A 17,925-nucleotide genomic window follows, 5' to 3' on the forward strand; every position below is an offset into this window, starting at 1 on the left:
AAGGGACCAGCAGCCTTGAAAATAAGGGACCAGCAGCCAAAATAAGGGGCCTGCAGCCTCACCTGTTCCAGGCACTCCAGTCTTCCTGTCCTCCTGCAGTCTGGTCAAACTCATTCTGGTGGCTTCGAGAACACTGTCCAACCAACTTAGTAACCAGAGGTTCAACTGAATAGAATCTGAATCGCATGCACCACAAGGCCTATGCAGCCTCAACTTAAGATGGCTCCCCGGCCTGGCTTTGCACTGCAAAGTTTGCAGCAGCACGTGCAACAAGATGGCGTCCAGCATTCAAAAACCCCCTCAGCTTGCATTAACTAGCCACACACAAGGCATGCAAGCTCCACCCCCCAGTCGTTCTTAGACTTCTTATTGGGTGAGCAACACAGCCAAGCAACACAGTTGGAGCCTTCCTCCTCCCTGGCCGGCAGGGAGGGAGGGAGAGGAGCTGCTTCCTTTGAAATTTAAGGGACATAATTTAAGGGACATTTAAGGGACATCCATCAATAAGGGACAGCAGCGGGACATGGCGCTGGAATAAGGGACTGTCCCTTCAAATAAGGGACACTTGACAGCTATGCCAGAAGAGTAAGAATGTCTTTGCCTTGCGTCCAGAAGGATGACGAAGTTGGAGCCAGGTGGGCCTTCCTGGAGGAAGCATTGATTCCACAATTTGGGGATTTCTGTTTGAGAAATCCACATGAGGGGAGGCATGACGAGAGACAGTGTGGTGTAGTGGTTAGGCTGCAGTGGTTCTCGAAGGGTGTGGCATGCCACACTGGTGTGCAGGAGAGGATGGCAAGTGTGGCGAGAAAATTCAAGGACGATCAAAGAAACATGTAAACATTTCATAGTATAGTATAGTATCATTTATTTATTTATTTGCAGCATATAGATAGATATCTTTTCAAGATATCTTGAAAGAGAATCAAGTAAAATACTGCAAGCTCATACCTCTCATTGAGTTTGTATAGATACTTAAGGTACAGATGTAAGAGGCCCATTTATACTCTCAGGGGCCACTTTTTGCTGCTCCTTGTTTTGTAGCAATGTCAATTATTCCGCCCCCCCCCAAAAAAAAAAGTTGATTAGAAATTTTGGGGAAGGCTGGCCCACTGCTGTCCATCCACTGGAACTGCTGACTACTTAGTATGCATTTTGGCCCCTGCCTATTAGCATAATTAGATTGCTGGCGGCAATAATTGCCAGGGATCAGGTAGCGAAAGGGAGGAGAACAATTTATTTTCTCAAAGACATATGCCAACCAGACTGCGAAGACAAATGCGCCTGTCGAGCAAAATGCCAGGTAGTTATTTTCTCTCTGATACGCAAGATTGCAGTGTTCTTCATTTCATTTTTGTTCCCATAACTGTGATCCACTCATCAGTAAATATTATGGTTCCAAGAAAATATAAAGTGTTGGGTTTTTTTCATTTGTAATATAGAGGGGAAGGAAAAAAACAACTCCCTGAGAAGCATTGTTCAGCCCAGACACTAAGGTCCACCTCTGAGGGTCTTTTTGTGGAGACCCTCCAAGTGTCCCTATTTTCCAGGGATGTCCCTGATTTAGAGAAGCCACCCTGTTTCTGATCTGATCCCAGAATGGAGTTATCCAAACCCCGAGCCATCTGAAAGCAATCCTGTATTTAGAACATTGGTTTTTTTTAAAATGTGTAATGTTTTATTATGTTTTTATGTATGTTTGAAGCTGTCCAGAGTACTGGGGCAACCAAATAAGATGTGTGGGGTATAAATAGTAAGAATATCACTATGGAATGGGATGTCCCTATTTTCATCTGAAAAAAGTTGGAGGGTCTTTTGGTGGTTCTCTCACTGTGGGAAGTTACAGCGAACCAGATACAGGGCCTTCTTGGTGGTAGCACCCTCCCTGTGGGACACCCTCCCATCAGACTACGCAACTGAAGGCAGCCCTGTATTGAGAAGTTTTTAATATTTGATATTTTATTCTGTTTTTATATGTATCGGAAACCACCCAGAGTGGCCGGGGCAACCTAGCCAGATAGGTAGGGAATAAATAATAAAATTATTATTATTATTATTAAGCAGAAGGAGAAAGGAATATAGGATCCTGCCATATCCCTGGGTGCTGCAATATGCTTTTTGACATAAAGTGACACAGTATCCCAAGTGCAGTTGCACCATCGATTTTTATAATGGCATTAGGATTCCGGTGGTTTTGCTTTCCATTTCTTTCCTAATGATCCCTAACACAGAATTGGCCAACAGCTGGCACATCTGGTTGGCTGCTGCAGAAAACACGACGCTGACCTAGATGGTCTGATGTAGCAGTTTTCTTCTCATGTTCCTGTTCCGAATCATTATAATGCACTTCCCCTAAGGGGAAACTGGACAGGATAATTAGCTGAATATTCTCTCTTTGAGTAGCTGTGTGCAGAAAAAGAGCTAAACACGCTCCTCCTCCTCCTTGTGCCTCAATATATTTCAAATCTCACCCAGTCCTTGGAACCTCTCCTTTGATAGCCTGAGGGTCCCCCGACAACAGCTTTCTTTAGGGAAGACACCTGGATTTGGCACAGATGAATGACAACAGGACCTTCATGGTGCAAACAACAGCAACGTTTCTCTGGAAAGACCTGAAAGTGTCGGCTGATTAATTGTAGCATCCTTTACTAAGGGAAGAACGGCAACCAGAGCCTGATAGTTGCTTTCATATTATTAAAATAATACAGTGGTACCTCGGGTTACAGATGCTTCAGGTTACAGACTCCGCTAACCCAGAAATAGTACCTCAGGTTAAGAACGTTGCGTCAGGATGAGAACAGAAATCGTGCTCCGGCGGCATGGTGGCAGCAGGAGGCCCCATTAGCTAAAGTGGTGCTTCAGGTTAAGAACAGTTTCAGGTTAAGAACAGACCTCCGGAACAAATTAAGTACTTAACCCGAGGTACTGCTGGAAGAAGAAGAAGAAGAAGAAGAAGAAGAAGAAGAAGAAGAAGAAGAAGAAGAAGGCAGCCAGCAGAGGCAGCCAGTTTCAGTAAAGGGATGAAGCAGTGTGCAGGGGTGTGCAGGGGCGTAGGAAGGGGGGGTGTTGGGGGCAGACCACCCTGAGTGCCCTCACTGGGGGGGGGTGACATTCGGCACGCTGCCTGCCCGCGACTCTCAAGCCTACCCCGAGCCGCCGTGGAAGGGGGGGAAACTGTGCTGTTTTGCCGGAGGCAATATCCCCTTCCCCCTTCGTTTTGACAGCTTGGGGGAGGCTTGGGAGTCGCGGGTGGGCAGCGTGCCAAAAGTGAAAATGCTTTTGTAAAAAACCTTTTGTAAATATATATTGAATTTGCCATAGCTCACCATTGCCATCTAGTGTCATTTCTGTATATTGCACTTTACAACACACTTAAAATGTTTTATTTGTGGCTGTATAGCTGAGTCCTGTGAAAGGGAAATATGCTAAGCCAGGTTAGGAAGGAAAAACAACCAGTATTACCTAAGGAATCAAACAGAGGCAGGAAATTCTTTCTCTCTTTCTTTAAGAAAGCAACAACAATGAAATGGAGGCAATAAAAATAAATCCTCGCAGCAGTTATTAGCACACAAGGAAGCTGCTGTTTAGCAGGTCAGCGGAGGGCGTTGAGCTCATATAATGAAAGGGAATGAGGAGGAAGGGAAACTAATGAATGTTGTTTTTGATGGTGAAATTTTAATGCCTTTCTTGGCATCTGGCCCAGGAAGAAACTATTGGAAAGGGCATCCTTGCCCAGCTTTTGACAACCTGGTGCTCAGTGGATGTTTTGGATGATGCCCATCAATCCCAGCTAGCTACCGTATTTTCCTGTATATAACATGCCCCCGTGTATAAGTCAACCCCTATTTTTTGGGACAGCAACAAAAGGTGTGGGAGGGATTGCCCAAAGTTGTTGAGCTTTTGAGAGGGGGAGATTGCCCAGTTTTTCAGCTTTTGGGGGGAGGGGGTCACCGCCGCCAATCACTCTACAGCCTGCCCGCAAATCGGCCACCCCACTCAACGCAACCACAGCCAATTGCATGCACGCCACCCCACACACTTGGACACAGAGCGATAAAGTGCAGGCATCTCTCTGGAAAGAGCAGGGCCAAAAGTTAGTGTGGATAAGCCCTTTGCCGATTCCAACCCCAACAGATGCTTTTCCTGAACTTTTCCAGTAAGAAAAGGTGAAAGTAGTTTACGTATTGCAAGCAAACACTTTATCCTCTGCGCACCAGAGAGGTCTTGAGGAAGCTGTTATGTACTGAAGTTCTCACCCTGGGCCAGCAGGGGGATACTGTAGATAGTTATGCAAATAAGGGATCGAAAGTGACGTTCAGTGATTGGATAGTTTTAGAAAGTTGATACAGTTACGTTGTACTGGAGCTCTATATAAGCAGGCTGACTGAACCCTTCAGTTCAGTTCTGTCCTGGCCTGTGAATAAACAAGAGCTGTTTGAAGAATTGCTGTGTCGTCTGATATGTTCACCTACAACTTAACAGAAGCCAAGTTTCTTTCTTTCTTTCTTTCTTTCTTTCTTTCTTTCTTTCTTTCTTTCTTTCTTTCTCTCCTACCCCCGCCAAAAAAACATGGCTTCACTGTCTGCAAAAGATGTCCCAGCAGATTAAGTGCAGGCTGGAGAGTTGTTGGGTTTTTTTAAAGTATGAAACCCCCCCCCCCCAAGCAGCGAGTGCTAATTAATTTGAAAAACAAGACAAGAAAATACATCCTGACATTTCATAAGAGGCAAGCGGAACCATGCTGCCATATGTTTTGTCTCCTGCAGAGGATTTATGAAGGGTATGAGATGAAGATACGGCTAATTTTTAACAAACAAACAACAGAGAGGAGGCTTGTGGTCAACATTTCTAACATTCATCTCCTCAGATATGGGCCAGATTTCCATCCAGCAATCTCAAAGCGGGACAAAATGGGAGATCCACCATCGTGCCCTGAGCCCTGCACAGCTTAAGTGAAAGGGGGGAGGGGAGAATATTTCTTCCTTCATCATTACAGCAGAGTGGCCCCACTCACCTGTCAATGTTGGCCCAAGGCACAAATGCAAGAAGACTCCCCATCCCTGATCCAAGGAGAGTGCATGGGTTTGCCAAGGGAGATGTTGGCAAGTGACATGAGCTGGGGCACAGCCCCTAGTACAGTGGTACCTCGGGTTAAGAACTTAATTCATTCTGGAGGTCCATTTTTAACCTGGAACTCCAAGAGGACATAGCCCAGGTAAAACCAGGGATGTTCCTAGGGGACCAGATTTATCGGACCATACCAGCCCCCTACCTTGCAGAAATCCACTATGTGGAATACCGCAGACTTCTTACAGCGGCAAGATTAAATGTCCTTGACTCTGCGATATTGTGGGGAAGGTACAGGGGAGTACCATACGCCCAGAGAACCTGTCATTGTGCCATGGGTGTGGTTGAGTCCACCGAACACATTCTCTTGACTTGCCCTTCTTATGCAGAGCTTAGACAAAATTTTATAGACCCACTCCTATGTCAATTTAGCTTCCTACCCGGAGAAAACCAGGTTTTACACTCGCTGAATAATGTCACTAGAGCTATACCTTCTTTGGTGGCCAAATTTCTTTTTTTAGCTTTTAAGCGTCGCAAGACTATAATTGACTGTATTGATATGGGGCTATCTGTTTAGCCCATTTTAGTGTTGGCTAAGTTCTAAAATCTTCCTGGATGTTTTAACTGTGTATTGACAAATGTACTTTTTTCTGACTGACGGTCGAATAAAAGGTTGATGATGATGATGAACCTGAAACTGTTCTTAACCTGAGGTACCACTTTAGCTAAACCTTCCAACAGTTTGACTTCACCCCCAAAGGCGCACTCCTCCATTGTCTCCTGAGACAGACATATGCCTACAATAGACATAGACTTCTAGAGGAAGGTGGAATGGAAAATAAATATATAAACATTATTCACTCATTTCTATATAACCTATGTCTGGATTTGGCAAATATGTCAGTTCTGGTTTCTATCAGTTTCTCATTTCTTCAGTCTTAAGTTTGGTTCTCTACATTTCTGCATAAGTTTTCATTAAAAAGAAAGCAACAGCATGAAAATTCAACATCATTTTACTCCAAATTAATACACACACACTTTTTTCTTTGAAATTTTGCCTAATAAGCAGCTTTTTGCAAAGCAATCCCCCTCCCCCGAAATAACACATTTTGATGTTATTGTCACAAATACGTTCATTTATATGTAAAATTTTCCCTAGCATGTGCATTTTGAACACATTACATGACTGGAGAACTGCACTGGAAAAGTTGGAGAAGTGTGAATTTTGAAGGGGAAAGCTGTGTTTCAGTTTGCCTATTGTTTTTGAAAGTGCAAATCAGGTAAGTTTGCCTTTAAATGAGAACCGAATCAGATTTCTCCCCCTCCCACCCCTGTCCCTGGTCTGCATTTAAAATTCTAAGATCTTGTAATCTAAGACAGAGACATTGAGGATATGCATTAATTTCTCTTGTAATCACCTACCCATTTGGGTTAATCGGGCAATGTAAAATATTAAAGCTAACAGATGGCATGGAGCTCTGCGTAAGAAGCAGGTAATTATTATGTAAGACTTCACCTGCCTGCAGGTACTCCACTCAATGGCTGAAGATTATATCCTGAGCTCTTGTTCTCCAGAGTGGTGTTTCCTTTGCCTTCAGTGCTAAAAGAATCTGGTCTATTTCTGAAAACGAGGTAGGGTTATATGGATGGTTTTTTGGCAAAAGAGCCATGCACACAGAGATCCTTACGGTAACTTTAAAAAGGCAAGCTGTTCTCTCCATCCCCCGCTGGCAACACTAGGTCCCAGAAATTCCAAGGTCGAGATAATTTCTGACTACTTAAGATCTTTGGCTTCTGTTTGGAGCATTAAGGTTGTTAACACCAGGCTTTGGCGAAGGCTCAGCAATTACTTTGCTAATGGCTGCACGATTTCCAGCAAAGTAGACTAATTAGGTGAACACTGCAAGGCAGGATTAAAACTTTTACCAAGGACATATTTGCACTGCAATGTCCTGCGAGAATCCTAGATGTGTAGTTTGTTGAGGCTGGTGAGAATTCTGTCTCAGAGATCCCTAGGACTCACCCACATTTACTGTTGCTTTGTGTTTCTAGGTCTGGGTGGTGCTGTGGTCTAAAGTAAACCACTGAGCCTCTTAGACTTGCCGATCGGAAGGTCGGAGGTTCAAATCCCCATGATGGAGTGAGCTCCCATTGCTCTGTCCCAGCTCCTGCCAACCTAACAGTTCGAAAGCACACCAGTGCAAGTAGATCAATAGGTACCACTGTGGCGGAAAGGTAAACAGTGTTTCCATGCGCTCTGGTTTCCATCATGGTGTCCCATTGTGCCAGTAGCGGTTTAGTCATGCTGGTCACATGACCCAGAAAGCTGTCGGTGGACAAATACCGGCTTCGTCGGCCTGAAAGTGAGATGAGCACCGCAACCCCATAGCTGCCTTTGACTGGACTTAACTGTCCAGGGGTCCTTTACCTTTACCTTTTTTTTACCTTACAGGTAACACGATAGACTTTATATTGTTTCGCGCTGAGACATAGAGTGAATTTTTTAAATATATTTTTTAAAAAACGGAAACTGGGGCAGACAATGCTAAGTACACATCTGGAAGAATGCAGAATGGGTTGATGAAGCTGCATGCCCAAATTTTGAGGAAAGGTATTTTTGTGAAGGCTAAACAAGTGGTTCTCCATTTTAGCAGGTGAAGCAGCAAGTATTTCTGGAATACAGTAACTATCTCTGGGTGTAAGATTTGTGGAAGGAAGTAATGGGGATGAATTGGTACATGAAGAATTCCTGGGGCTCCTTCCAGTCTCAGATGAAGCTGCCGTAAACACCTTTTAACAGTGGGGCGTGATCAGTGGTATAATCTGAAAACAGCAGGTCACAGCCCTTGCCTTCTCCCACCACCCACCAAATTATTTCTGCAGTCACCCCTGGTGTGTCTCAGCAAATAGGATGGTCGTGGAAGTGCAACGACTCATTAATCAGCATGGCAATGTTTATGTGACTGAAGGCTGGTTTACACAGGGGTGGGCATCACTTGGTGACTGCAGTTTCAACTGATGACTTGCATATGGGAAGCCAGGGATGACGTAGCCAGTGCACTGGAAGAAGCAAAGATCACCAGTGTCAATGATTCTTCAACATCAACTTCGTCGGATTGGTCATGTTGCTTGGATGTCTGATTATCGTCTTCCAAAGCAACTACTCTACTCTGAACTTTAAAATGGGAAGTGTAATGCTGGTGGCCAACAAAAGAGGTTTAAAGACTCTCTCAAGGCAAATCTAAAAAAAATGTAGTATAAACACTGACAACTGGGAAACACTGGCCTGCAAGGCTCCAGTTGGAGATCAGCCTTTACCAAAGGTGTCATGGGCTTTGAAGAAGCACGAACGCAGGACGCAAGGGAGAAACATGCTAAGAGGAAGGCACGCTTGGCAAACCCTCACCGTGATCAACTCCCACCTGGAAACCTATGTCCCCATTGTGGAAGGACATGTGGATCCAGAATTGGCCTCCACAGTCACTTACAGACTCACTGTTAAGACCCTGTTCATGGAAGACAATCTTACTTGGCTCCGAGGGATCGCCAAAGAAGAAGAAGAAGTCTTATGGTGGCAGACCAGGGCATTCAAATCCCCACCATGCCATGAAGCTCACTAGGTGACCTTGAGCCAGTCATTCTCTCTCTCACACACACTCACTCAGCCTTACCTACCTCACAAGGTTGTCGTGAGGATAAGAAGACTTCGAAGAAGAAGAGTTTGGATTTGATATCCCGCTTCATCACTACCCGAAGGAGTCTCAAAGCAGCTAACATTCTCCTTTCCCTTCCTTCCCCACAACAAACACTCTGTGAGGTGAGTGGGGCTGAGAGACTTCAGAGAAGTGTGACTGGCCCAAGGTCACCCAGCAGCTGCATGTGGAGGAGCGGAGACGCGAACCCGGTTCCCCAGATTACGAGTCCACCACTCTTAACCACTACACCACACTGGTGGAGGAAGCTCTTTGGAGGAAAGGTGGGATAGAAATGTAATCATCACCCTCAACTCAAAGGACCATCACCAATACAACAGCTTCATTTCATTTTCAACAGAGTAAGCTCGCACAGTTCATGGTCAATGATCAAGGAGGTTGGGATAGATGATCCTTTGGGTTCCCTTCTAGCCCCATAGTTCTGTGATTCTAAGAGTACAGTAATTAACACAGAGAAACCAAGTAATGTGCCTGTATCTGTAAAACAATCCTATTAGCCCAGCTTTAGGAAAATTAAAGGAAGACCAGGAGCAGCTTTGCAGCAGATTTTTGTATTTTCAGTTATCCTGCAGGGGGAAAAGAAACTCTCTCTCCACTCAATTGTTATTCCAAACAGGTATACACTCTGCCTTTATATTTGTTGTGTATTGTACTTATGCCAATTTTCTGCCTTGCACATAAAGCTAAAGCACCTTCAGAAGCCACCCAGTAATGGCACCGTTTCAAAAGAAGATTTAATTGCAAGTTTCAATCTGCTCACAATGTTCAGTGAAACTTTAAAAACTTATATATTAAAATACAACATAATAAAATGGCAAGCCCCCACCTCTTTCCAAAAATAGATTTGATTTTAAAAGGCCAGCCTAACTATGAAGGCAATGAATTGGGTGGGGAGAGATATTTACAGTAGGGAAAACTCAGGAGATAAGTTGAAAAACTAACAACACAATACAATTTTCAACAGCTGAAACATTCATCCTTAAGAGGATTTTCTGGATTCCAAAGGCCACTCAAGACAGCATGAATTACTGTAGGGTTCTACGTTTCCAGTCAATTTCCTTTCAGATAACACATAAAATATCCCTTTGTTTCTCTAGTGTTCTCGTCTAGTGCCTATTTTTTAGAACTTGCTGGGTTCTTCCTAGGGCTTATTCTTGTAAGCATCCTCTTTGGATATGGAAGATGATCCTTTCTTGCAATCTTTGCATAACAAAGGGCAAAAGAAGCTCCCTCCATGGACATTAATGACAAGGATGGATTGGGGAATCCAGTGTCTTCCAGGTGTTGTTGTTGGAGCCCAATTCCCATCAGCTCCAGCCAGCATGGCCAATGGCCAGGGCGGAAGAGAATTTTGCTCCAGCAACATCTGGAGGGACCCGAGTTTCCACCCTCAAGGCTAGGAAATGCTTGTTTAGATGTGCCTTGGTGGTTTTTGATGGCTGATGGCAACTAGCGATGACACACTCCTCACCTGCTGGGGTGAGACAGAAACCGCTGGGTGAAGGAACGTAACCAAAAGAGAAGAGAGAAGTTGGAGAAGGATAGAAAGGGAATTTTATTAGCTTTGGGGGATGCTAGCAGAGACATCACCTTGCCAACAAAGGTTCGTATAGTTAAAGCTATGGTTTTCTCAGTAGTGATGTATGGAAGTGAGAGCCGGACCATAAAGAAGGCTGATCGCCAAAGAATTTATGCTTTTGAATTATGCTGCTAGAGGAGACTCTTGAGAGTCCCATGGACTGCAAGAAGATCAAACGTATCCATTCTGAAGGAAATCAGCTCTGAGTGCTCACTGGAAGGACAGATCCTGAATACTTTGGCCACCTCATGAGAAGGAAGAGAAGACTCCCTGGAAAAGACCTTGATGTTGGGAAAGATGGAGGGCACAAGAAGGGGGCGACAGAGGATGAGATGGTTGGTCAGTGTTCTTGAAGCTACCAGCATGAGTTTGACCAAACTGCGGGAGGCAGTGGAAGACAGGAGTGCCTGGCGTGCTCTGGTCCATGGGGTCACAAAGAGTCGGACATAACTAAATGACTAAACAACAATAGCACTGTTTGTGTGTTTCCCTGCTCTGCTAAAAGAATGTAAGAAGAGCATGCTGATCAGGCTGAAAGGTCATCAGAGATTCTCCCTCTGGAATATTTATTTTAAGGCCCATTAATCCCGCATCTTGTTCTCATAGTGGCCAACCAGATGCCTGTGATGGAGCGGGGGAAGGAAGGAAGGGAGGGAAGGAAGGAAGGAAGGAAAGAAGGAAGGAAGGAAGGAAGGAAGGAAGGAAGGAAGGGAGGGAGGGAGGGAGGGAGGGAGGGGGCAGGGATGGGCAGGGAAGGGCAGGGCAGGGAAGGGCAGGGCAGGGAAGGGAAGGGAAGGGAGCTTTCACATCTAATTCTCATGGTGCATCTGGTATCAGATGCTTGGGTAAGATGAGAAGTTCCCACTAATCAAAGCTTGTCCTGAGCAGCTCTTTTTCTGAGCAAATACCATCACCAGGTTTTTACACTTAAGAGTTAAAACAGAGCAGCAGTCACCTGTGGACTCCTCTCCAGAGATTGTGTGAGAGGCTATGCCTTCATCTCTGCTTCCTCCTCATCTGCTAGAGCAAACAGGAGAGGTTTGAAGAGAAGGTGATCTCCAGCAATGACTATCTTGGTCTCCCCACTGGATCTTGCACCTCTGATTCGTATGGCAGGGTTGGGAAACCTGCAGCCCACGGGCCAAAATTGACCTTGCCAAGCTTCCCCATTTGTCCTGTGGAGATGTTTTGGGCATCCACGATGTTATTTGTGAGGTAGCACCTGCAAAGACCCCTTACACACCATCCAAAGTACAGCTTCTGAAACATCACAGTAAAGAGCAGCTGCTGAACCCAACTTCAGGACTTCAAAGCACCAAATCACTTGGCATCATTTGTGACACCAGGTGCCTGACTGCCCACCTGTCAAATTTGGCCCACAAGGCAGATCCTGGTAAGGATCTGTCCTGTGGATCCAAAAATGGTTTCTTACCACTGGAAAGCTGAGCTTTGACCCATGCAACCCTTTGCAAAAATAAAGCCAGACTCATTCCAGCTGTTTGTCGGACAAGAAGGGCTGGTGGCACCCTGAATCAAGCACCCCATCTCCCCAACATCTGGACTATCGAATTTTGAATTTTAAAAGGTTAAAAAGATCAAACGGATCAGTTCTTCATCAGTGCCAACCTGCCAACTTGTGCTGGTGCCTTTATACCCTTCAGAAAGTGCAGAGAAAAGAAAAGTATTTTTCCCCCACACAGTGTATAGTGGAACTCGCTCCCTGCAGGCAGCGAAGGTTACCAACTTCTGACCTTAGGATAGGATTTGGTATTTTAAAGCTACACACTCCTCCTTTTCGATCAAGCGCCATGTGGTTCTTTATTGCAGATTTGTTCAAGCACCTTCTTGAGAAAGCAGACAGGTCTCCCTCCATCGAACACTTTGATGGCCCTGTAACCCAGCCCAATTTATCTTGGCTTTTCTGCCAAGATTTCAGAGCTCATTAGTTGCTTCCCTTTACAGCAACCGCCTAGTATGGCTGCTTAAGGGATGCATTATTTTTAATCTCTTTAAGGACATTCTGTAAGAACGCAAGTGGACCATCCTTTAATGAATGGAGGCTGCGTTTTATAGTGCCCTGACATTCAGGAGCCAGTATTAGTTTTAAACCCATAAAATAAAAGAAAGGTCACAAAAGTAGGGCATATACTTTCGCAAGGCTTACTTTGTAGGAGGGGGTTTGTTGTGATTATTTTTAAAGTCCTTGCTGCAATCGCTTTCTCCGTTGCAACGCACTTTTCAACAAAGTGTTTCCAACCCCCCCCCCCGGGTAAAAGCCCACTTCTTCCACGAAAGCTTTGGCTTAACACCCTTATAGCATATGTCTACTCATAAGTAGGCCCCAGTGAGTTCAATGGGACTTACTCCCAAGTCAATGTGTACAGGGCTGCAGTTTTGTCCTCATCCTCATCTGAGCAAATGAAGTAGTAAACCTTTTTCTGGCCTATGCCATTTAACTCCCATGCATAGAAATGTGTGTGTGTGTGTGTGTGTGTGTGTGTGTGTGTGTGTGTGTGTGTCCCCTGCTTTGTTCAGAGGCCTTGGAAATAGGATCCAGGTTTATGCTAGAGTTGTTTCCAACCACCTGCCTGATTATGAGTTCTCAAGTGGACTAACCTATATTTAGCCTATAGCATCCTGAAATCCTGGTCTGGACAAATATGGATCTTCCCGCAAACATTAGAGTTCCATCTTGCTCCCTGCCTCAGGCAACAAAATGTCTTGGGTTGGCCCTAAGGTAAAGGTAAAGGGACCCCTGACCATTAGGTCCAGTCGTGGCCGACTCTGGGGTTGCGGCGCTCATCTCAGACAGCTTCCAGGTCATGTGGCCAGCATGACTAAGCCGCTCCGGCGAACCAGAGCAGCTCATGGAAACGCCGTTTACCTTCCTGCTGGAGTGGTACCTATTTATCTACTTGCACTTTGACGTGCTTTCAAACTGCTAGGTTGGCAGGAGCAGGGGCCGAGCAACGGGAGCTCACCCCGTCGCAGGGATTCGAACCGCCGACCTTCTGATTGGCAAGTCCTAGGCTCTGTGGTTTAACCCACAGCGCCACCTGTGTCCCTTGGGTTGGCCATAGACATACCCATCAACTGTCCTGATTTGAGCAGAACATCTCAGAATTACAGAAGCTACTCTGGCTTCTGACCTGATCCCAAAATGTTCCATCTTTAGGTCCTGGGCTCTCGCATGAGGTAGACTGCCTCTGAAGGGGGAGTTTCCATGACCAAGGTTATGTGCACATGTGCAGGGAAAAATTCTGGTGTCCCAATTTTCCTCACCAGGATCTTGGAAGGTATCCAGGGATCTACTAGTAGACCTCTAGATGGTTTGCAGTAGTTTGGCCACAGTTTTTTTATTCCCAACTGTATAACAACAACAGCACGCCAATAAACTAGGCTTTTAGAATACCAAATTTGTAGTAACTCAAACATAGGTCTGTTTTTGTTTGTTCATATGGTCTGTACCTTCTAATATCAGCACAGATGTGTACTCAGGGTAGGTAATGAAACAGGTAAAATAGGTTAAAATAAAAAAAATAAATCTACAACACACCAAACAAGTGCTAGAACACAAACTGCTTATTGTTATTTTAACTTTTTAATGTGGGGTTTTTTTTACAGGACAAGCTGCGTATTAATTAAAATAATTATAAAACCATTGAAACCTGCCCAGAGATTAAAAGTACTGAAATCAATGGTCCTCAAAAAACTGGAGGGGATGTTTAGACCTGGTTCCTAGATTATAATAGCGTAGGTGCCAAGCAGGCCTCCCTGAAGAGGGAATTCCAAAGATGAGGAGCCACCACCAAGAAGTCCTCTCCCCAGTCACTCCCTGCTGTATGGGTCACAGGGTATACTAGGTAAATAACTCCACCCCCTTAAGCCACATGTTTGCCTATGCCGCTTTGGGCCCCCTTGTGTACCAGACTCTTTTTGGTTGGTTTTAGCAGGCCGTTCAGATTCTGCAAGCCTCTTCTCCTGCCTGCACGTCTTGTGTCTGGCTGAAATGACAACAAATGACAGGCAGCAGTGCTTAGAATCAGGGCAGCTTGACTGACAGCTGCTGCTTTGACTGGGAGGTAGCAAACCCAGCCACTGCCACAGGCTTCATCGCCCCTACAGTGACCACCAAGTCCATTCATGTAGCACGGAACAGATTTCTTCAGAGCTGAGTAGGCACACTTTGTTTTTGTTCTGTTTTTTTTTAAAAAAGGAAAAAGAGTCTCTGGTATCTGCACAAAATCTGAAGTGAGAATTGGCCCTCTGCCTTGCACCTCCCAATCAGACAGCTTTCAAGAGCCCTGTCTGCCTCCATCGTCTTTTCAAGGCTTGACTCTGCACCTCTTTCTGAGCTTGGGAATAGAAAGGGCAGCAAAGGAAGGGGAAATCAATGCAAGCCAAGGCAAAAGGCAGCCCATGCTCTGCATTTGTTTACTGAACTGAAGAGGATCAGCTTTCATTTCAAGATGGGGGGGAGAGAGTTTGGTGAGAAAAGCAGAATGGAGAAGATCATTTGGAAGGGCACTGATATTAATTTGAACATTTTGAAGTGTGTTCCTGCCAGCATCGTTCATGCCCAGTTGCGGCTATTCCCATGATTAAATACTAGCAGGAATGCTGAGGCGAAGAATACATTGAAAACACATTTGTAATTCATCAACGCACAAGGAAGGGGAGCCTGCAATAAAATGTTGCAGCGTGGAGGGTTCCTATTCTGTTCCCTCAGGGACACCATTCTCACTCCCACCTGGTTTTCCTGCCAACATCTGGCCAGCATTCTGAGGCCACGAAACTGAACGCTCCATTTTCATTGGGCTATTTGTGTGTGCATACCCTCCAACATTCCTCTGATGAAAATAGGGACGTCCCTTTCCATAATGATAATTTTACTATTTGTACCCCACACATCTTACCGGGTTGCCCCAGCCACTCTGGGCAACTTTCAACATATATAAAAACATAATAAAACATTAAACATAAAAAAAAATCCCTATACAGGATTGCCTTCAGATGGCTCGGGGGTCAGAGAATTCCATACCCTCCAACATTTCTCCAATGAAAATGGGGACATCCTAAGGAAAAGGGGGACATTCTGGGATCAAATCAGAAACTGGGATAGCTTCACTAAATCAAGCACATCCCTGGGAAATAGGGACACTTGGAGGGTCTGTTTGCGGGGTCCTCCTTTGTTTCCCCCAATATTTTTTTGCACTTTTACAAACTCTGGGGTTCTCCCAAGCCTGCTCGTCCTCCATTGCATGTGTGGTTATTGCCATTTTAGCTACATAAGCAACAGCACTCCTGCCTGAACATCCAAAATTGACAGCCAAGCAGTCCTCGGAGCATTCATTTGGTCTAGTCACTTTCACATTCTTTGTCATTTTCCTCCTTTTGTGGTCGTGAATATTCCATTTAAGAACATGTTTGTGTAGGAATTGGTTTCTGCTCGACACCATTTAAAGAGGGAGAAGTAAAGCAGGGAAACACGATGTTCGCTTTGCTGAAGGGCAAATGAGTACCATTAGTGTTTTAAAGAGGCAATTGCTAAAGATGTTTTCCTTGTAGCGCATTACTTCCTGATTTCATATTTTCACACCACACGTAACCATGTCTGCAAAAAAGCTCTTGGGTGCTTCACCCTCTTATCAGGAGAGCTCATTCAGGTGCTAGACTGGTGTTTTGAATGATTATGTGCTGGATGTTGGCCAATAAAATGAATCTGGATCCTGGTAAGATGGAGAATTGATGCTTTTGAATTATGGTGCTGGAGGAGACTCTTGAGAGTCCCATGGACTGCAAGAAGATCAAACTTCACCATTCTGAAGGAAATCAGCCCTGAGTGCTCACTGGAAGGACAGATCCTGAAGCTAAGGCTCCAATACTTTGGCCACCTCATGAGAAGAGAAGACTTCCTGGAAAAGACCCTGATGTTGGGAAAGATGGAGGGCACAAGGAGAAGGGGACGACAGAGGACGAGATGGTTGGACAGTGTTCTTGAAGCTACGAACATGAGTTTGACCAAACTGCGGGAGGCAGTGGAAGACAGGAGTGCCTGGCGTGCTCTGGTCCATGGGGTCACAAAGAGTCAGACATGACTAAACAACAACATGTTATGTATTCAGTGGTCTGTGTTTGCCTGAGCTTGAGTCTGGACTAAGGATTCTGAGCCCCTGTGTTCTGATTTGATACATGATAGCCAATCACAGAACATTTCAGGTTTTGGACCTCTGCCATTGGCCCTTAAACTCTGAGTCATGATTTGCAGCTTGGCAGTTTAGACAGCCAATCGCGTTGGAAGTGGGAGTGGCCCAGGCCTTCAGAAATGTATATAAGCAGTTGCTTTGCCCCTGTCTTCCAGTTCTGTTAGTTCAATAAAGGTTCTCGCTGTTATCACTGTGTCTTGCCTCGTGGGAACCCACCTACACTTCAATTTACCATATATACTGCTTGTAGTTAAACTCTTAAGCAGTTTACAACATAGGTTAAAACATCTTAAATAAACAGCAAATACCGAAACAAAAAGGAGAGAATTTCTATGTTCTATAAAACTTAACTAAATACAGCATCCTCATCGGTATGAAAATCACTCAGCATTGTTACCTTGGTCTTTAGGGTTGTCTGTTTTAAGTGCCACCTGGTTTGCCAGCTACAGCCTCTTTTTGGACAGAGATGACTTGGCTAAGTCATCTTTTTCTGCTACATTCCAGAGCGGAATACCGCAATGCACTCAGTGTGGGGCTGCTCTTCAAGATGACTCAGAAACGTCAACTGCTTCAAAATGCAACCACCAGATCATTGGCTCAGGTCCCATTTAGAACTCACATCATCCCAATTCTAAAACAGCTGTGCTGGTTGTCACTTCATCTCTGGACCAAGCTCACGGTGCTCACACTGATGTTAAAAGCCCTAAATGACTTGGAACCCGGCTGGGTGGCAGCCAGGGAGATGGTTTTCTCTGTGGTAACCCCTAAACTGTTCAGCCTCCCCACAGAGATGTTCCTGGCGCCTTCATGGTATGGCTTCTATCACATGCTGAATATGCACCTCTTTACCCTGGCCTCTGATACCTGAGATGAGGGATATAAAACTTTGTCCATTTCAGTTTTGATTAAGAACATAAGGAGAGCCTGCTAAATGTAGATATAGATCCTAACCTGCAATGGTTGAAAAAGTTGTCCTGGATTTTAGAGCTTCTCCCGATGACTCGCTTTATTAGCATCGATCCTGATTACAGTTAAAGTTAAGTACAAAGTGATTAAAGGTCATAAAACAAAGCCAACTGATGGGACGTTTTGTTTCTGCACATGACTCTGGCAAACATCTAAGCTGAAGCATTCCTTTCTCACCCATCCCAGAATGTTCAGTTCACATTGAGTTCATGAAACATCATATCCTGACCTGTTCTTAATGCATGGTGGACCACATCTATGGAATACAATAGTTATGCCCTGTTAAGTTTTGCTATATCAATCATTAGGAATAGTTTATATGCCCTGTTAAGTTTTGCTATATCAATCATTAGTTATAGTTTAATAAGGAGGTTTTCATGCCTGTCTAATTCTG

The sequence above is a fragment of the Podarcis muralis genome, chromosome 3 (genome assembly GCF_964188315.1).
Source record: "Podarcis muralis chromosome 3, rPodMur119.hap1.1, whole genome shotgun sequence".
Classification (NCBI taxonomy): domain Eukaryota; kingdom Metazoa; phylum Chordata; class Lepidosauria; order Squamata; family Lacertidae; genus Podarcis; species Podarcis muralis.